The sequence below is a fragment of the Perognathus longimembris genome, chromosome 3 (assembly GCF_023159225.1).
Source record: "Perognathus longimembris pacificus isolate PPM17 chromosome 3, ASM2315922v1, whole genome shotgun sequence".
NCBI classification, from domain to species: Eukaryota; Metazoa; Chordata; class Mammalia; order Rodentia; family Heteromyidae; genus Perognathus; species Perognathus longimembris.
In genome coordinates, this window is record NC_063163.1 from 19,822,455 (window position 1) to 19,844,821 (window position 22,367).

The following is a 22,367-nucleotide window of genomic DNA, read 5'->3' on the forward strand; positions in this document are numbered from 1 at the left end:
AACAAGTAATCTTCTAAACAGCTACCTAAGACTCCTGAGGGAAAAAAGAGAAGTCTTCATGAGTATGACTGCCATTGTCTGTCATTTCTAAGGAAAAACATCATACTTGCTTAGTAGAAAAACAACTTTTTACCAACTTTTTGGCAATTTGTATTTTGCGCTCCTTACCTAATATAACGGAAAAGACTTTTAAAAAATTTCCCTATTTTGTCTTAAATTTTTATTCTCACTTCTAACGCCTGTTTTTTTTTTTTTTTTAACATATATGTTCATCTGTCTTCCTTTAATACCAGGCACGGTCTTATTCTGAGATAGATAGATAGATAGATAGATAGATAGATAGAGATGGTCCTAGTGCCTAGTTTATAAAGGATGATTCAAGAATAATATCAGAATATAAAGTTAAGGGAATTAGGTATTCTGCAGTTACTTTGAAGTCTCTGGAAAACTTGTTTTGTTTTTGTGCCTGTCCTGGGCTTGGGCACTGTCCCTGAGCTTTTGTGCTAAAGGCTAGCACTCTACTACTTGGAGCCACAGTGCCATTTCCAGCCTTTTGGTGGTTAATTGGAGATAAGAATCTCATGGATTTCCTGACCATGCTGGCTTTGAACTGCCATCCTCAGATTTCAGACTCCTGAGGAGGTAGGATTATAGGTGTGAGCCAGTGACACCTGGCTCTTTGGGAAACTTTTAAGATCATCCTTTTTGCATTTGTTTTTCTTTATGGCATCTTAGTTTAATCATAATTTCTTAAAATTTCTTTGCTTATGTACAATAACATGAAAATATACTATCTAGCTACTAGATTTCTTAATGAAAAATTTCAGTCATAGTCATGTTGCCATACTGTGACTTTTGTAGCTTAATGTTTTAAGGAAGCACAACAGGGAGATTTTGTTAAAATTCCTTTATCCCCAAACTGATCATTGTGTAATTTGTCTACCTTTGCTTTTGATTATTCTTGTAGTTTTTTTTTAATGTTTAGAAAAATTTAAGGTCAGTTAATGGTGTGATTCAATTATTAGATTTATTTGCTATTTTCAAAGTTTGTTTTTTTTTTTAATAGTGTTCTCTTTTTTCAGCAGAGAGAAATCATCTTTGCCTGAATTTAGCTTTGTGACTACAAGAGCAAGACCAGTCCTATATGGAGACGACTGTTAATAACATTCTATCATTTTGTTTGCTCGTCACCAATTTGAATAGATGTTTACATGTACTGTAATTAGCATTCTATCTTTACAGTTGTCTGAGAATACATCTGAGTCCAGAAGTATATCTGAATGTGTGCTCTGAATGTGTGATCATAAATGTTTTCTTCCCTCTATAGCCTTTTATTTTTTAAACACCTTAAAAGAAGGAATAAGGCTTCTTGGTTTCCTAATATGAGATATGTTAGTCTTAGCCAAACTAAGAATTGTGTCTGGGAAATCTGTATAGCCATGATAGTGTGTTTATTACTGTGAACAATTTAGAATGAAGAAAATGAATTAAAATGTCAAACCTAAATTTGGTTTATTTATTTTCTTGGTTTTAGAATGTATTTCTTGGATTAGGATAGTTGCTTAAAATAATTTTAAACAACCGATGGTGAAAATCCCTTTAAAGCACTATTTCTTAAATTAATTGATGTCATTGCTAAGGATAGTGACCCAAATAATTTTCAAAAGTATTTTTAGCTGTCCAAAACCAACAGGAGAATTCATTTTCTTTTCAAGTAATAAAAATGATCTGGGGATTGTTGATACTGAAAATATAATTAAATGTATAATTTACAGTTTTTTCATGCTTATTTTCACTTGTAATCAAGACATCAAAGGCAATTGTAAAAGCAACGGGAAATAGTCCTACATGTCTAACATTGTAAAGAGTCGTGATTTTAAAAGTACATACAAATGATAAGCAGTAATTATTTAGGATTATAAAGTATACAACTAAATATTGATCATTTACAGTATCATTTTTAAAAAGGGCATCATGAAAGATTTTCACAAAATTCCTGAGTATCATAAATTCTTAAGTTGGAAGTTATAATTGGTATCGATTCCTTATTAGAAAAGAACAAAGTACATTTAATCTGTTGACTTTTTAAAGTTCAATCCAGCCATGCTTTTTTTCTCTGCCAAACTATTCTGCGAACACTTTTTCCCTTGAGTATGCATTGTGATTGTTTTCATGAATAGTAAGAATGGGATGATTCTACCAGTTATAATGTAATTATCTATTTGATCCACATTGGTTAAAGAAAAAGTATGCATTTTAGAAAGTCATTTAATATATCACTTAGTAGCCTACAAGGTGTTATTTTTTTAATTAGGTGTTTTTTTAAATTCACATTTGTAGACTTAACAGAGATGTATAGAGTTCATAAATATTTTCCCAGATGTGTTTGGTATTTTTTAATTTTTCAAGGATTCTTTACCCGTCCTGTAGTGTTTCAGCTGCTAGTATTAACAGCCCAAAGGACATTGTTAGAAGAGACTGTACTGGCTGGTAACACTTTCGATGAGTTAAGGGATGTGGACCACGTACTGTAACCTTCAACTTTACTTTGTCATCTTTTCCCCAATGCTTTTAAATTAAAAAGATGAAATAGATTGAGATGCCATTGAACAACTTTCAGTGATTTGATTCGCATTAAGGTCATTGTGTTTTGAAAATTGCTATGAGATCCGGTTGGTCAAGTATATGTTTAAGTCCTCATATATTGATAAGGTTCTCATTTTTAAAAAATTTCTTGAATAAGATTCTCATGGAGCTATGTATAGATAACTGTACAGAGTCGCTATTGTGTAACTGAACGAAGCAGTTTACTTCTGCATGATTACATTCTGGAAACCTTTTATATATCTTTATATTTTTCAATACTTAGATTTTACACTATTAGCCACACTAGTCATGCTATATTTGTTTTTTCAAAGAGTTTATAAATATTTATGCTCAAAATACAGATCAATTGAATATTTTTTGGTCTTGTTTATGAGATAATACTTTAAAGTGATATAGACCCCCTCAGTGTCTTAGGAAAACGTCATTGGTGCTACAGAAACTTTCAGTCTAAATTTTGAATCTGTTGTCTGGTTTTTGCTAGGCTTTAATCTATGATTGCTTGTGATTTATTCTATCTAGCAATGTAATTATGAAAGTGGTCTGTAGGGAAGCAGATTAAGAGCCCAGCCATTAGGAACATCTTAATACATTAAGGAATTAATACATAATGATTGTGCACTTATTTGTGCCCAGTTGCCCCCCCCAAAGGAAAAAAAAAATTTTGGTACAAGAAAGGTTATTAATTTGAGTAGAATTTTTTTAATGATACATTTGGCATGGCTGTTTTTATTTCAAATGGAAAACTTTCCTACTCCTAAAATACATAAATTTTCTGTTCTTTAAGTTCCCATTTCAACAAAATTAGAATGTTTCTTAAATAGCGAAAACATACGAGTTATAAAAAGCTGTGATAAAAGCATTATGCAAGTTTTACATTAACATGCAGTTATTTTTAATCTCCAAATTCTAGCACCTTATCAGTCACTAAGAATCAGCAAAGCCTTCATAGATGTTCAAAATCCTGTTTTGAGTGTAGTACTACTTCTGAACAAATGGTCTGGCCCAAGATTTCTTTTAATACATGGTTTATTTTAGCTCAGTTATTGTGGACTGTTAGAAATCTAAGAACACCAAAGGAGTCTTTTCTTGTCTGAAGACTGGATTGTTCCAGTATTTAATACCTGTGCCCATAAGTATCCCATTTCATGAATGTGTGTTGGCATGGGGAAAGAAAATTCCCTGCTCTTTTAGTGGAGCGCAAGTAATTGGTTAAGCTGTAGCAGCTTTTCTGTTTATTTTTTAAAGTGACAATAAAACTTGAACTGAAAAAAGCAAAACTTGAACTAGAAAACTACTCTTGTCTGCTTAGAATGTATATAATAACATGTTTATGTGGGTTGTCAACATTTTTATTTATAGTTGAATTATGTTTCTTTTGTTAAATCTCCATAATATTTATTATTTTTATATTTTGAAAATTTTAAAATAAAATAGTCTTACTAAAAACAGTTGTTAATGTTTAAAATTGTTCTACATCTTGCATCAATAAATATAACTTAGGAAGAAATTTTTGCATTCATCAGACAATATTCAGTTGAGAATTCTGAAGATTGTTTATATGAAGTGACACCACATTTCTCTTCTTTCACTTCCATTCTCACTTAGGTTGCTTTATGTTAATTTTGGCTCTAGTATGTTACTTGCCTAAGGACTCCAGCCATTCAAGTACAAACCATTTCACCTTTTCCCCCTGGTTCCTGTGTTTTTACTGTTCTAGTTAGCTCTTCATTCCATTTGATGATCCCAGAGCTTTCCCTATTGTGAATGATAAGTGTAAAAATACTGTCGTGATATCAAAGGACTGACATAGATTTTAAAGTGAAGGTACAGCCAGGGTATGGTGGCTTATGCCCATAATCCTAGCTACTCAGGAGGCTAGCATATGAGGATCAATCTTCAAAGTCAGCCTGGCAGTAAAGTCCATGAGACTCTTGTCTCCAATTAACCACCAGAAAACCGGAGATGTGGCTCATGTGGTAGAGTGCTAATCTTGAGGTGAAGCACTCAGGGACAGGCCCCAGGCCCAGAGTTCAAGTCCCACAACTTAAAAAGTGAAGATACATATACAATGCTCATTCAGTTCACAGTGTTTAATTCAATGAAGTTTCACAATTTTTATTTCTATCATCTTGATCTGATTTGATCTACTTTTCCAACATTTAACGTGTTCATTTAACAATATTGTTGAATGCCAAGTGTTATATATTCAGTGTTTTATTACAAATTCACCTGTCACATAGGTTATAAAGGTTGGTGACATGTTTTCTGCCTGTCACAGATTCTATTTAGACATACATTCTCATCTCAAAATAATGACACAGTTTTGTGAAACTTAAGTTACATATACTTAAACGTGTGTGTGTGTGTACACATATAATGCCAATCCTTTGCTGGTGTTGCCAAGCCTTTCACAAGAGTTTCTCCACAAAGAATGAAATGGTTCATTTTAGTCCTTTAAGTCTCATGCATTTACATATCATTTTAAAGCAATGAAGCTTATCTATAAAGGATTGGTAGACATTGTAAGTTAGATATACTATTTTTTTTACTTGGGACAAGTTTGGCCGTGGGTAATAAGGCTTGAACAAAGGACCTCACAGTTTTAATTGAAGCTGGTGCTCCACCATTTGAGTCACACCTCCACTTCCAAACTTCTTTACTGGTTACTTGGAAGATAAGAAGAGTCTAGAATTTGTTTTGATTGGCTTGGAACCTCTGTCAGCCTCTTGGATTACAGACATGGGCCATTGGCACTGGGTTAAATCTTAAAGAGTTGTTTTTATCAGTGAATCAAATGTCATGAGTCATATCTTTTGGGCCTTTGCATTTTTTAATATAAACAATTGTGACCTTAGATATCTTTGTACCTTGGATTATTAATGTTATTGTTCCCAATGATTTGGTAAGAGTGATAAGTCCTTAGACAATTGTGAAACATTTTGCATTTTTTTTTTACAGAGCTGATAATTCGGACAACTAAGTCATTTTATAATTTAACTTGTGAATAACAGACATAAGTTCAGTTCTCTTTTCATCCATGTTAGGCCTCATTAAGTTCCACATTGATACTACAGCACTAATGGAATTTTGCCTAAGAAGTAAAAATCAAAACAAAACTGATGCAGTACTGACACTTGTTGATTTGTTCCACTACATCTGGCTGACAAGGTTTTGTATATCCTAATGGGTTTCTTTTCTTAGGAATCATGCTTTTAATAATTTCGTTGTGTTATTTTACACACTTCAATAAGTTCTTGAACTAATCTATTGAAAGCCATGACATGCTTATTTTTATTAAATTAGTATGAAACTCAGGATTGAATTTTTCAATACTGTATTCACTACAAGAATACACTGACCTGTCATGTATGAATTCATAACCCAAACATCTCCAAATTTATTTCCAAACCCCTTTTTCCAGAAGAATATTCATGCTTTTGTTTCTCTATGAAATTCATGCTGGTACACATTAAGTATGAAATAAGCTGAAAGTAGGAAATTAGAAAGATGGCACCATGTTGGGTTTTTCCCCATAAGAGAACCTTTTGAAGACAATTACTAGGAAACAATTTTTTTTTTTTTTTTTTGGCCAGTCCTGGGCCTTGGACTCAGGGCCTGAGCACTGTCCCTGGCTTCTTCCCGCTCAAGGCTAGCACCCTGCCACTTGAGCCACAGCGCCGCTTCTGGCCGTTTTCTCCATATGCGGTGCTGGGGAATCGAACCTAGGGCCTCGTGTATCCGAGGCAGGCACTCTTGCCACTAGGCTATATCCCCAGCCCTAGGAAACAATTTTTTAAGTTTAGCTATCCATGTGTGGTAATGCTTTTATATAAATAGAAATGGGTACATTTTAGGCAATGGAAAAGTGGTATGACATTGGTTCTTGTAGTTGAGGGTTGCGTATTTCTTCAGTTCCCAATCTGATTCACTGTTTATATAGCCTGTGATGTGTATTGAAGCATCACACAATATTACATTTTATACATAGCGCTTTGAGACTCTTCATTCTTAGTGTATTTGTTTTGAGAATTTGGAATTCGTACAGAGTACAGGTGTCATATACAATACTTATGATTTTAGAATAAGGTAGAAGTTGTGCAAAAATTACATCTTTAAAGTCTTTGACATTCTTGAAATATTTTGATAAAACTTTTAACTCCAAATATCTCATTTAGGTTGTCTTTCATTTTGGGAATGCAGGTGAATATTAGTATTTTCAAAGATATTTATCAAAACTTCAAATAGTGTGTATCAGTAAGGAATACGTAGAAGTTACATAGTATTTGCAGTTTTGGAGTTAGAAGTGGTTAACTGTCAACAGTAGTCTATTAGAGGATTGGTCATATGGTAAAACTGCTTAGCAAATGTAAACTCAAACCCCAATGCAAGGGAAAAGAAAATGGGATAATCTTCATATTATATTTTACAAGGTTGAGTTAACAGAAATTAACCTTTGCAAACTGAGAGGTTATTTTAATAACTTGTCATATCAAAAGTTTAATAGTTGTCCTGATTAGTTTTGACAATCGTCACATGTATATTAAAATAGATGAAAAATAAACATTTGATAGAAATCTACACAAACATATTAAAGATGGCCTTTTCCATTTTCAAGAAAGTTATTCACTGAAGGGGGCATAACCTCCAATTTGAGTGTACTCAATAAAGAATAGAGATATCTAAGGTGTCAGGGAGGAGAAGAGGGGTTTTGGTTTAACTTAGTCCTGCATCTGTGACAATTCTATTTCAGATGAAGCTGCCTGAAAACATTCATTGTTAGCTTGTTTTCTTTTTCCCAACTAATGGCTTTACTGATTCTTAAAAACGTGGCTTTGTGGGGGAGAGGGCATTTAAGAACATCTGTTTAGGGTAGCTCTTCTGTTTCTTATAGGGACTAAAAACAGAGGTGACAAGGGGGTTCCAAGGTATCTTGTTTTATATATTTTTGTTAGCTAACAATAACATGGGAAATTTCATTGTTAGATGTCCACATGTTTATAAACATTCCAGCCAAGCTTCCTGCACCCTTTCTAGAACAATCTCAACAGCTTCATAATGCATGGGACGATTTCAACCGTTTCACTTAGTCTATTTTGATTGAATTCAATTTTTTCATTCTTGTTAGCCCACATCCTCCCATAAGAAACAGCCACACCCTCCCATCTCCCTACCAAGCAACAGCTTTCATTGAGATCCTTTGTGCTTCATATATACTTGGCAATGTTTTTTGTTTTTGTTTGTGCCAGTTCTGGGCTTGAACTCTGGGCCTGGGTGCTGTCCCTGAACTAGGTAATTATTGCTTATCTTTTTTTTTTTTTCTCTATTGCTTATCTTGAAAAGATTTTCTCATCAGTATTTTAGTTTTACTGGTAAAGTAGTCTAAGTTGGCAATTTTCTTCTTTCAGAACTTGACATGTCTTTCCCTGTCTTCCTTGCATTTAGTGTCTGTGGTAACACATCTAATGGATTTCCCATTGTAAGTCCCTAGGCTCTCAATATATCTTACTACATTTAGTGTTTTTACTTTTATGTGGCTAAAGATTTTTCTTCTTTGACCTTGTCTCTTTGGCGTTCTGTAAGCCTGTCACATTAATGACACTGAAGGGCCTCTCTTTCTGGAGGTAGAGGATTTTTTTTTGTAATGTCTTAAAAAAAATAATTTCTCAATGCCCTTTGCTGTTAATTCTCCTTCCTTGCTTATCCTTTTTTATTTTTCTCCATCCATTTCTTTTTCCTTGTCCATATTAAAATGAAAGAAATAAAGCCTTTCCAACTAGTGATACTACAACAATTAGACTGCAAGGAAGCAAACACAATTCAGACCCAGCCACACCTTTTCCAACCATTAAGGTGGGTCATAGGATTAACTGTAGAATGAATACTGCAAAGTTTGAGAAAAAGGAAAGAGAAACTGGAATGTGGAGTTAGGTGACAAGTTCTTAGACTTGATGCTAAAAGCTCTATTTGTACATGCATGATAAATTAGCTTTCATTAACATTTAAGTGACTTTTGCTTTATTAAAGAGCCCATTTAAGAGATGAAAAAGAGTTAAGCGACTGCAAATAACATGCCTTGTAAATGTCAAAGCACTAGTGTCTAGAATATGGAACAGTAAAAAAGTAAACAATCCAAGTCAAACATGGGCAAGAGATATAAAACTTTTCCTCAAGATATACACATGTGATTATCAGCATCATTTGTGTTCATGAAAGTGGCAACTGAAACCATAATAAAGATATCACTACATGCCCATAATGCCTTAAAAAATAGGAAAACCAAATACAATGAAGTAAAAAAATCATGCATTGTATGTATGTACATAAATGTAATATTGTTTACTCTGGAAAACAGTTTAGTGGGCTCTTAAAAGCTTAGACATGCAACAGTTATATGAACCACAGTTATTCCAAAGTATTTGACTTATTTTCATGAAATACTTATATACAAATATTTCTAGGAACTTTACTAATAAAAGTGAAAGTCTGGCAGTAACCCACATATCTGTCAATGGATGAATGCTTACCCATTCTGTGGAATAATACTCTATAGTACAAATAAATAACATATAACCTGGATAAATCTTCAAAGATAATGTTGAGTTAAAAAGTCAATTGCATAGCATGCAATTCTATTTACATACCTATTTTATTTACATAGCAGTCTATTTTCATGTGATTCTCTTTACATAGCATCCTTGAAATACAGATTATGGAAGTGATAAACAGATTTGTTCTTGCCAGGGTTTATGGAAATGGTAAAGGTTGGAGGGAAATAGGTGTGTTGTACAAGGAGAAAATGAAATTTATAATGATGGAAGTGTTCTGTGTCTTCACTGTATCACTGTCAGCATCCTACTTGTAGTCTTATACTATGATTTTTCAAGATAGTACCATTAGAGGAAAAAGGTACATGGGCTGCATTTTGTAGGATTGCATGTGAATTTAAAATTACTTCAACATGTTTAATTTAGAAGGAAAAAAAGTCAAGAATAACATCAAACTAGTAGCATTCTTATAGGATTTGGAGAAATGGTAGGGAATAAAATGTGCTTACTAGAAAGAAGCCTTTTAAAAAGAACTTGACGGGCTGGGAATATGGCCTGGTGGCAAGAGAGCTTGCCTCATATACATGAAGCCCTGGGTTCGATTCCCCAGCAAACCATATATAGAAAATGGCCAGAAGTGATGCTGTGGCTCAAGTGGCAGAGTGCTAGCCTTGAGTGGAAGGAAGCCAGGGACAGTTGTCAGGCCCTGAGTTCAAGGCCCAGGACCGGCAAAGAAAAAACAATGGTAGCTTCTCTGTACAACACCTTAATAAAACAATACAATTTTTTAAAAAAGAATTTGAAATATTTAAAAGGAATAAATTAGTTGAGGTACTGCAGATTAATTTCTCTCATTTGTTACACTATCACTAGTACCAGCAAATTAAGCTCTAAAGAGTTTTATGGAGGCAGAGTATAGGATGTTCAGCTAAGATTTGAAAGCTTAGCAAGATTTTGATGGTGGGAAATACATTCTTGAGTGTGTGCAAAAGTGTATGGAGAAACAAATATAATTTATTTGTAGCACTGGAAATTGGCCAGTATGACTGCAGTTCAGAGATGTAAAACCTGAATAGTACTAATGTGGAAGTCTTAATTGGGTAAGAATGAGTTTCTACATATCAAGTGTAGAATGAGGGACTTTCCATTTAACTTTGTCGATTATTAGGAGGGGGCAGTTAAACAGGTATCAAGATAAGCAGGAGAGTGTTTATGGAGTCCAAAACAAAAAACAAAAGTTTAAAAATAAGAGAATGATAAAAAATGGCAAATCAAATGTCACAAGGTAAGATTAAATGTAAAATGCAACAAATGCAAAAAAAATTACCCATCATGTGACAGCAACTGATGACTTTGAAGGTAGGTTTTTATTTTATTTTTTATAAGCTCCTAAGTGCAAGGGACCCTTCTGCCTCAGCCTCCTAGGTAGCCTGGACTACAGGTATATACAATTGCATCCACCCTGTTTGTTTTTAAAATGATGAATACAACTTCTTTTGGATGAAGTCATACTATATTGCCCAGGGATGATCTTGAAACTCTAAGGCTCAGAAAATTCCCCTGCCAAGACCTTTTTTGTTCTCCAGTTGTGGAGCTTGGACTCTGGGCCTCGGTACTGTCCCTAAGCTCTTAAGCTCAAGGCTAGCATACTACCACTTGAGCTACAATACCACTTGCGGTTTTCTGGTAGTAAATTGGAGATGAGAGTCTCACAGACTTTCCTGCTCAGGCTGGCTTTGAGCCACGATCTTCAGATCTCATCTTCCTGAGTAGCTAGGATTACTGGCATGAGCCACAGGTGCCTGGCTTTCCTAGACCTTTTAAAGTAGCCAAGACTACAGGTTTGCACTAATGTACCTGGCTTACTTTGAATTTTTTTTTTTTAGGAGATGATACAGTAGTTTGCAAGGTAAATGGGATAAAGAGAGGTGAGAGACTTAGTTATGTTTAAACATCTACAGAAAATACTGTTCATAAAACCTCAGAGCAAGACTCCAATGGCTCATGCCTGTAATTCTAGCTGCTCCAGAGGTCTAGATCTGAGAATCATGGTTCAAAGCCAGCACAAGGAGAAAAAGTCTGTGAAACTCTGAACTCCAATTAACCACTCGGGTGGTAGAGTGCCATCCTTGAGTGAAAAAAAACAAGTAAGAGTTTGAGATCCTGAATTTCAGTCACTCCCCCAACAAAAAAGCCAGTAGGTAATAATGATAGTTTAAGGTGCACGGAATAATAGGATGAGAAAGGATCCACAACTCAACTGATTTTAGATAGGAGAAGAAAGCCAAATCCATCATACCTGAAGCAAAGAGCGGGAAGTTTTATTCTGGTTTATAGATCTGACAGTGGAAGTAAGATGACTTCAATTCTGTTTTCCGTTTGGAGTATAATTTACTTAGTAGTTGTCACCTGTATAACCTCTGATCACCCTTTCACTATCTTCCCTGGTTATACTTTGACCATCTCCTATAAAGTCTAAACTATATCCTCACATTCTTCTATACCAGACTCAACAGAAGCCTTTATTATTGGTTTTTCCTGACAATCATAGTGGCCTTCACAAGAACACTGCTTTGTTCAGTACACCTGTCTAGACCCTATACTCTGAACACTAAAGCAACACTATGGTCTGAGGAAATTTGACTCATCCTATCAGCCTTTGTTCCTGGAGCCAAATGAACACAGCTCCTATTTCCTGCCTAAACTTCTCAAGATATATAAATATCTTGCCATTCCTTCCATAAGCTCTTCTCTCTTTTCTATCGACTATCTTAATTTCTTATTTAGGAGTAGAAATATTTACTTGCACAAGGAAATATCGCAGGAATGACAAGGAACATGAAGTGATTACAATAAAAAGTGTTTTAAGGATAATAGAACAAACTAAAACAGGAGTGTGAAAAGAAATGAAGTTCAAAGCATGGTAGGAATTTTGAATTTCATCCTATGGCACTAGCAGCCCTAGAAAGGTCTTCAAATTTTAGGGAAAAGAACAGAATGAAAGGTGAATGGATTGAGTGTGGAGAGGCATGGAGACTGTACTTGCAGCTGTTTTTTGTTTGTTTTTCAACTAGAATTTATTGATATACAAAACTCCATTTCATAGATAAAGTGGCACATCTTTGCAGCTTCTATTGCACCAAGTATTGAAGGTTAAAAACACAAAAAGAAACATTTGGTTTTGAAAACACGGCAAATAGCTTTTTTAACAAGGTTGCAAGTAGTGAGAACTTGAATTGAATTTTGTTATAGTATTTAAATCTACCTGATTTGTTAAGGCATGTTCATGCCCTAATTTTATATATTTGTATCAAATATTGTGACACTTGGGAAAAATGATTAAAAATGGTTGTGGCAATGGAGAGGAGTTTGTACTGGAGGCAGGGAGCATGTAAGGTGGCTAGGAAATGCTTAAGTGTCTGGGGTGGGCAACAAAACTGATGGTTTCATAGTTGTGTGAGCCCTGTGATCAGACATGTAGGGTTGGGAGGAGGCTTGTTGGGCAAGAGAATGAGTTGAATTCATTTCGGACATGTTGATCTTTATAGCCCTGTGAGACATCCAGGTGGACAAGTGCTGCAGCAGATATCTGGTATTTGAAGCAAAGGAGAAAGGCTAGGTTGCAGACACAGGTCTGGGGACTCTATCTATTGCTGGGATTCTTCAGGGATCACATACAGTGCTAAGGACAGAATCCTGACCAGTCCCAATATTTGAAAGAGGTGAAGGAGGAGGTACCCCTGAAGTAGATGGATGAGTTAAAGAAAAGAGAAGAACTAAGTAAGGTCCTGTTAAAAAAAAATCCAAGGAAGAAGAGAACTTCACAAATGAGGTCTTGATTAAGAAGTCAAATAGAATCAAGTATCAGGGACCTATGGGTCCAGCAATGTATAAAGGCATACATATTTTCGTAGAGGAACACAGACTAATATGGAATAATGTGGAAGACAGGCTGAAGAAAACTCAGTGGACAGTGAAGTGAAGGTATCATTTAGTTTCAAAGTCTGCTGGGTCAAAGGAAATTGGAAATTGTTTCTTTTTTAGATAGTGGAGACTATTTTACAGATTGAGGAAATTTTATGTGTATATTATAGAGACTGAAGGAAGAGTAACAGTAGGAGAGATATTAAGTTTGTCAAGGAATTTGTTTCTAGCTGATAAATGTTTCAGGGCATGCTGTGGAAGGAATTAAAAACAGTGATGAGAGTATGCTAAATGGCAAAAGCCAAGACTAGGTTTTAAGAACCTTGTCCTGATATTATAGAATCAAGTTTACAAAGATTGGATATAAGATACACTGCTTAAATAAATGCCATAGTTGTGATCATTATTTCTCCTGAGGATTGTTGGCAAAATAGGATTGTTAATGCATTTCTCTGATAACCTTAACCTCTAAAGAGATACACATCCAGGGGCCACAATCCTGAGAGTTTCTATGTAAAGCATACAGGGACACAATGGACACATGTAGCCCAAGAAACAGCCAGAAGTGGCAAAATTTAGATGTATGTCCCCAAAGGCTATCATTAGTTTCTTATAGTTTACTTTCTTTCTTTGCCTCATCTGGCTAACCTGTGAGTATTTCTGTGTCCAGGACCTTTGCTTGTGTTCTTTTATCTGTTCTCAGGCAGTGAGTTGCTTTTTCTTTACTCCTGTTCTCATTTGCCTCTCTCTTTCTGGTAATGAGGTATCCTGGGTGTTGATTCTTTGAGGGTATCTTTCAGTTTCTTCTCAAAGAAAAGGAGGCTAAGAAGTCTAAGATTTTATTTCAACTTTCTCTGTTTCTTTCTTTTACTCCTGCTGGCCCAGTTGGAAGAAACAAATCTATCCCTTCAGAGAATTTTAAGCTCATGCTTTGAGAAAGAAAACAGCAAGCTTACTCTTACTTAATGTATCTCTTGTTTTCTTTTACATATATTCCTTTACACATGACAGTGGTGTGCAATAAACATAGACATCTGTGGCATTTGAACAGGAAATAAAAGGTCACTAAGATAGTTGTGCGATTTCCTGAGTCCCCTTTGCATGGTGGCAGTGCCCCTCAGTGAAGAAGGTTGATTTGAATTCACACAGTGAAAGTCAAAATTGCAACCTCAAAAACCCATTGAAAAAAGTAAATCATCAGTTTTGTCTTATATTCCATTTTTTTCAGTTATGCTAAAAAAGTATAGGGAAGATACCTAAGTTAAGTAATCTGTGTCTGGTTTTCATTGCATTCTTTTATGTTTTTATTATTTTTTATGTCACATTTTCAGAAGTACTTCATTGTTTATTTTAAAAATACATAATATATAACATGTATTTTATATGATACACAGAGATATGTGCATATTGTTTTTCTTTAGTGTAAAAGAAATGAAGAGATTAAAAGGAATGAATATTCATAGAAATGTTATATACACACACATTAATAACCAGCTATAAAATTAAAGTGTATTGTAATGGAGAGTCTTAGGTAACTTGGGTTTTAGTTCAGGCTCTAAAAGAAATGAACTCTGTGACCTAAGCAAAGCTATTTAACCTCTCAGTAATGGCAACAAGCAAGGTTAAATCTTGATCACGGACTTCAGAAAGCAGCTATGTCAGTGCTAAGTTGATAGTTCTAAGACTGAGTCATGGCTTGGCCATTCCAAGGCTGAGTCAGGGCTTCATGGGGGGAGAGTTTAGTACTGTCTGCTATAGGGACAGGAAGAGGAAAATGAGTTACCTGTGCTATGTTAGCTGGCCCCGTAGACTTGATTGTCTCCAACATTACTTGTGCTATACCATATAACTCAAGTTAGTTCTCACTTAAATTTAAATGTACAATCATAAACTGAAAAAGGCAAACTTTAAACTTTTCTGATCCAAAAGTTTTGGAAAACACTTTTTATTCGAAGGAATGCAAAAGTGAGTTTCTACCAGAACTTTTTTTAAAGAAGTATTTGAAGATAATATAAATTTATCTTCCTTCACTCTTTCATTATCTCATGAAATATTTATTAAGTGCTAACTTTGAAATTGACACAGTGCAGGGCATTGAATATTTGCTGAATTAAATTGAAATGGGGGATTGAAAGGTGAATAAGACATAGTCCTTGCTCTTGTGGAGTTCATGGCCCAGTGGGGAAGCCAGACATCCAGATGGTAATTATAATACAACGTACTAAATACTATAATGGTCTTGTGAAGTGCAGAAAATGAAATGACTTAAGTTTTCTCTGAGAATTTTCTTTGGATCCTCAGAGGAGGTAACATCTGAGATGAGGGTTCAAGAATGAATAAAAATATGTCCTCAGAGGATAGTTAAAGCATTTTGACACTACTGAAAATAGAATTTCTTTCTACAAATTATTTGCATTTGGGGGAGTTATTTTGGTTAAAATAGAAACTTGATTGTTAGTGATTATTCTGCCACCTAAGAAACTGGCCAAATGAAGCGGGCCTAGAAATGGGAGATGGCCCATTTCAGATGGAAGCGTGGCTGGATGATCAGCTCAGGGGAAACTTGGGAAGGGAGATGACCCAAATGTGAGGCTCAGGCTGGGAGGGCAAGGAGGAGGGCACTCTGGCTGAGAAGGGCCTTCTTCTTGAAATTGTGTGAGGGTTTAGAAAGGCTGACCTTTCAGGGGAAGACCTAGCTTCTCCAGAACATAGAAATGAAAACAGAATCTCATGCTGGAGCACAGAAATGAAGTGTTAAATTTATGTGGGGGCCCAGTGAGTGCAAGAGCTGTAAGAGGAGCCTGTCACCAGCACAAAGGTCATGAGGAAGCCAGGGAGTGGCAGGCTGATGATGTACTAATGATTGGAAATGCCATAGTTACAATGTGTGAAAAGCAACAGAAGACACTGTAAGTGAGGAAAAAAAAAGTGACTCTTACTATGTAGATTATGTTGGTCTCTGGAGAAGGAAAAGGCTAGACCTGGGGCCTTGTTGGAAGGATGAGATTCACACTCCTCCTCCTCCCAGTGAGCCATTGTAAACTATTGAGGTTCAGGAACAACCACTGCTCTGGTTTTAGAACAGTTTTGTCTACACTAGAATTTCAGATAAATGGACTCATGCAGTTGAAGAAGAGGAAGAAGAAAAGAAAAACAGTAACCAATATTAAGTGTTAATTACATTAGGCCGGTACAATTCTTAATGTGAATATGTGTGCATGGTAGTGGATCCAACTCCTAGCTTATCAAGGTACTGTATAGCACATGCCTGTAGTACCAGCTATAGGGGAGGTGGAGAGAGGAAAATCACTGTTCAAGGCCAGGCTGGGATTCTATCTCCTAAACAAGCCACATGTAACGGTATATGCATTTTCCCAGATATGCAAGAAGCAGAGGGAGGAAGATGACCATCTGAGGCCAGTCTGGGGTTGGGGGGGGGGGAAATGTAGGCAAGACCTTATATGAAAAATCAACCAGAGCAAGAAAGGCTGGGAAACTGGGAAAGAACTTGTCTAGCAAGCATAAGATAGTGAGATCAAGCCCCAGTACTGCAAAAAATAAAAGGAGGTAGTAATTCTGAAATCAATGAAATAATTTTGTTTAACCTTATTAATTGTACTTTGAAACAATATCACAAAACTAAAGTAATAAAGATTTTATTTAGAATATTATTTTGTTCTTGAAAAGGTGTTTGTTTCTTATAAGTTGGCAGATTAGAGGCAAGTCTCTTACACAGGAAAATGGTATTTCTATGATTTGCATATAATAGCTTGTGCATGGTAAAGGGGTTTCTTTTTAAAATTTCATTTCATTGTCAAGGTGTTGTACAGAGGGGTTACAGTGACATACATAAGGTAGTGAGTACATTTCTTGTTGAACACTATAAGGGGTCTCATCATGACATTTCCATACATGAACATAATATTTTTAAAATATACTGTTTTTCTCTCTTACCCTTTATATTCTTCTCCACTTTCTTTTCCCTTTCACTTCCCTAGTAGTGTTCTATTTGTTTGTCTTGTCTTGCTTAGGTTTTATTTTCCACAAATTAGAGAAAATGGGCAATTCTTATCTCTGTGGGACTGGCTTACTGTACCTAACATGATGATCTTCAGTTTTCTAGCAAAAGACACATTTTCCTTATTAATGGCTGTACCAGACTCTTTCTTTGGGCAGATCCACACTTTACTTTTTCATATAAATATTCCTATATTTACTTAAGAGGATATTTGGTTCGGGTGTGTTTTAGTCCCTTGCACTTTGTAGAATTGTAGACAGAAATTGTGGTGAACTGAGGATGAGTGTCTTATAAAATCAGAAACATCATTTTGAGAGTCCTAAGAGCTGGTGACCTGTACCTGAACCTCTTAGCAAAGTCACCGAAGTTCAGCAGATACACTGGCGTGTGCCAACTTTGCAGAAGGGCCCCCTGTCCTGCTGGAGAGAGAACCCCCTCAAGAAGCCTTCAGTGCCTTAAATTCCTTTCCATTTGCTTCACTTGTAAATTTTTAAGCTTTCTTTATTTTCAGCCGTAAGGCTGATGGTAGAAGGACACAGCCTTACAATCTTACCTATGTTCTGATATAGGATAAACATATTGGGTTTAGTTAAATTATGAATGCTGATAATATTCATTTGGTACATTTTATATTCTTCTTTTATCTTTTTATTCTTTGACAGTTTAGGCTGGGTCATAAAGCATAATTATATTCTTAGCATCCTCCCTTAGAAGTTTTAAATCAGTTCATGAGGCTTTCAGCACAGCTCATGTCATTTATCCATCAGTGTTCAGTCCATTTAATCCTGGCCTCCCAGCCCAGCAGTCCTCGCCCCTGTTGTGAGTGATTGGCCTACTCCAGAGCTCCCAGCTTCTCCTGTCACATCGCATTTGCATAAAAGAGGACAGATAACCAAATTTGAGCACACAAATGAAAATGCTAAGCGCTAGACCTGTCACAGTTGTTGTTCAACTAATTGTGAAAAATTTGATTTGCTCACCTTCCATAGTTTGTCATGTGGACCCCCTTCTCAAATGTGCCTTGACTCCTGCCTCGGTCTGTGTAGCTTTTAAACTCTTGAGCACAAGCAGCCCACCCTGGGGATTACTTACCTCTCCTACCAGCTTTTAATGTTGCCTCATCTTCTGGACTAAATTAGGCCACCATGGCAAACAAACACATAATTAAAAACCAAGGAAAAGACAACCACAATTGCACTTCTTAAATTGGTGTTCCTAAGGCTGGTGCCTGCCTCCATGAGCTCTTCCATTTCATACTTTCATTTCTTTGTATAACCTTTTGGTAGGAGAAAATTAAGGATGATTATTGTCATAAGCATTATGTGATTTTAAAACTTATGTGCTATTTTGTTTCTTGCTTTCTGCCCCTTAAATAACAAAAACTGTATAACGGGTTTTTAAAAAGCATATTCCTATTCCTTAATACCTGACCTGACATACTGGTATACATTTTTAATCAAGGTTTCAAATGATTCTATTTAAAATAGTATTAGAAGCAATGGAGAAAATTCCTTTGCTTAAAACACTCAATCACAGGAGCTCTGTTTAAATGGTCTGTAATATGAATGTTTTGAAATTTCATGTGTGTAATATGAACAATGTAGGTCAGCATTTCTTACAAAGACACTTGAACTGTTTTCTTTTTCACAGGCACTAGGTTGGTAATTTTTTGATGCTTATTACAACAATACCTGTGCTATGTCTACAGTTAAAACTCATTTTTCAGAAATCACAGGAGAAAATGTCTCTTTGGTTTAAACAATACCTCTGATTGTTTTGCTGCACTAACTTATTCCTGATATTTTTGGTATGTAATGTTCAAGCCTCAAGAAGATGACATTAAATATGGAGCATTTTTAAAGCTGAGTATGTCTCAAATCACCCTTGAGAACTGGCAAATCCAGAAAGTGGGGAAAAATGAAATGCAACAAGACAGTGGCAGTTTGTGGTTTGCAAATGTTGGCTTTGGAATCCTTTCTTGCACTAGTCTTTCGGGATTTATTTTCAGTTGATCATCTGAAGTCAATTAACGGAAATTATTTGGATGTATACATATATGTATATATAGTGTATAACTATTTTATACAGCCAGATCCTTAAGAAAAAAAGAGTGTCTTCCTCTTCTACACCCACTCTCCAATGCTAATAAATTCAATCTAACTTGAGAATTGGACTATTTACAAATACCTTAAACTATCTTATTTTGGCTTGAAGCAGCTAAATCATAGAGTGAATCGCTCACTCTAAACATAGATGATGCATGTAAGGAGCTGAAAATTTTCTTTTTGAGGATGTAATTTAGCTCCTACCATATTGTGTTTATACTTCATTATTTTTGTTATAGTTTCTTATTTTATCTCCATGTGTCTGTATATGTAAATCTCAATCAGTTACATATGGACAATAATAGTAAATATCACTTAGGAGGTAGTTTTTTTCCCACAAAAATCACAAGATTGAATAAGATTATTACTGCAATATAAACTTATTAAAACATAGATGGCCTTATAAAGCTTATTAAGAAATACAATATATTGTCTATCCTACTTGTATTCTATTTCCAAACTATGATAATTTCTCATCAATAAAGCTTTGTGTTGCTTATTCATGTTTTACTTTTGCATTGGTTTAATGATTTTATAATTATATGATAGCATTTGCACAGTGGCTGGTAGTTTGAGCTTTGGAACTAAATTGCACTGGTGTGAATCCTGTATCATATCTGCAGAAGCTATGTGATAGTGGTTATATTTGTGACTTTCTTTAGACTTCTATATAATGGCCATGATAAACACACAGTCTTCTTGTAGTAATTATTGGCCTTTAAAGGAATTAATTTATGTGCTACATTAGATCAGACTTGGCTCAAAAATTCTGTTTGCAGTGGCTAATATGGCTAGCATAATAAAATGATAAAAGCAACATTTTAGGATTATGGTATCATTGCCAGGCTGGAACTGGAAAATGAAAAAACAACAACAACACCTGGGAAAAGGGTTAGATCATTTTGATGATCTGGATATGAGGTTCTAAGCATCACACCAAGAAATGGTGGTGAGTAATTTGAAAAAAGGAATCACAAAAGAACATGTCCTTAAAAGAATTAGTAGGCCTTGAGGACAGAAAAAATTTGGGTATAAAAATGAACATATCTGGGGCTGGGGATATAGCCTAGTGGCAAGAGTGCCTGCCTCGGATACACGAGGCCCTAGGTTCCATTCCCCAGCACCACATATACAGAAAACGGCCAGAAGCGGCGCTGTGGCTCAAGTGGCAGAGTGCTAGCCTTGAGCGGGAAGAAGCCAGGGACAGTGCTCAGGCCCGGAGTCCAAGGCCCAGGACTGGCCAAAAAAAAAAAAAAAAAAGAACATATCACTGTTCACTACTACTTCAAACAAGCAAAATATTAATTAAAATAAAAGAGATAACTGGCTTGGGAGTGAGTTTTAAAATATGAATTAAGATGTACAGGGATGTGGTAGCTGTGGGGAGTGAGATTAGAGGTAAAGATTTGGACACCGATTAGGAATGACATATGGAAGAGGGAGTTGGATAATGATGAACAGGAGTGAGAGAGCAGAACTTTCTTCAATAGTTTGATACGGAAAGAGAAAGAAAGCTACCAAGATACCTTGCTCAAGCGTGATAACCAGAAAGGTGTGATTTTTCAAGAAGAGGCAGTGAAATGTAGACACGGCTTTCCTACACAAAAGCTGTTTTCCTGTTGATTCCTTCCTCTGTAAGTCATGTGGGCTTACAGACTAATCAGCGGAGATAATATTTTTTTTCTTTTTACTTCTTTAGATACAGACGTGCGTGATGTGGAAACCCATATATATATATTTTTTTGCCCTTATAGGATGGTATCAGAGTTTAAAAAGTCACCATAAATCTCCAAATTGTTTTATTGGATTTTTCTTTTATGACAGCACTTGTGAACTATTGTTAAGTGTTCTATGGGATTTGTGATGCAATGATAGCTTTACTTTTTAAAAACAAACAAACAAACAAATTAAGAAGCCTGGAAAATTATAACTGCCAAGACCCAGTGACTAGATTATATACAATTGTTACAGACATTACAGCGTTTTTCTTCAATGTCTGCTTCTCTTGTCTTTTGCAAGATGAGTTGGCTATCTTTCCCCACCTGTTGAGCTTAAGGATGAACACACTATGTAATTGGTCTTTGGCCAAGTTATTATGGTCTGAACGTGAAATATCTCCCTATTGGTAGTATTATTCTGGAAGGATCTGGCAACTTGAGGAAGTAAGCCTGAAATTGAGAGTTTGGGGATCTTAAGCTCAAACTCTTGGAGTTCCTCACACTGTGTCTGGCCACCCACCTTTCTATGACAGACAGTAAAGGGCAGAGAGAGGAGATTCATTACATGGCACGGACATGCCATAGGAAGACAGCACCATCTCCCCTCCCTCCCTACTTTGTATGTCTTGGTGGGTGGAGAGTACAGGGGAAAAATGAGGGGTGTATAGAAAGAAATATTATACATAACTATCCAACAGTCTTTTTTTTGCCAGTCCTGGGCCTTGGACTCAGGGCCTGAGCACTGTCCCTGGCTTCTTTTTGCTCAAGGCTAGCACTCTGCCACTTGAGTCACAGCGCCACTTCTGGCCATTTTCTGTATATGTGGTGCTGGGGAATCGAACCAAGGGCTTCATGTATAAGAGGCAAGCGCTCTTGCCACTAGGCCATATTCCCAGCCCAATCCAACAGTCTTGATCAAAGTATGGCCTGGTTAAGCATTCTTTCCATCCTTATTGTAGAATGAGTTCTGGAGAAGGGCTGTTATTTCTGTCATTGCTGACCAACCACTGACCGGTCAGGTTAACAAGCTTTCATTGCCTGGTGGCTGGTATGTCCTGGGAAAGCTCTATTGCTCCTTCTGAGTAGTTTCCATGTCCGTAAAGATACTATTGATTTGTGATAACTCCTGTCCTTTTCTGATTCCACAAGTGATTGAAATTCTTTATAGATTGCAAAGTGACTGCAGAGAGAATGGCTTAGAACAAAGACAATACAAAAATGAAGGTAGAAATGCCACACTTTTCTCCTGATGTTAGTTAATTCATGGTTCCAGCAAAAGCAGCTGTTAAGCATATCTTAAACAAGATTCAGCTGGAGGAGTAGGTCATGGGGGGTGGTGGTTGGGGGCCTTATTCTTGGAAGGTAGCTATGCTCACCACTATATCGCCAATGCTCGGTTGGGGACCTTATTCTTATACCCTTCCTACCATCCTGTTTCCTGTCTTCCCTG

General features: G+C 36.0%; 1 protein-coding gene across 11 annotated transcripts in view; it reads left to right on the top strand.

Annotated features, from left to right (window-relative positions):
- The window catches only part of Rbm26 (RNA binding motif protein 26), a 70,046-nt gene extending 66,177 nt beyond the window's left edge, over positions 1 to 3,869 (top strand). For 10 of the 11 annotated variants that reach the window (XM_048341188.1, XM_048341189.1, XM_048341191.1 and 7 more), the window contains one exon: positions 1,083 to 3,869. The gene's annotated coding sequence lies outside the window, so the exon portion shown is untranslated. The remainder of the gene's footprint in view (positions 1 to 1,082) is intronic. The other variant, XM_048341190.1, reaches the window with a different exon arrangement.
- The last annotated feature ends 18,498 nt before the right edge of the window (positions 3,870 to 22,367 follow it).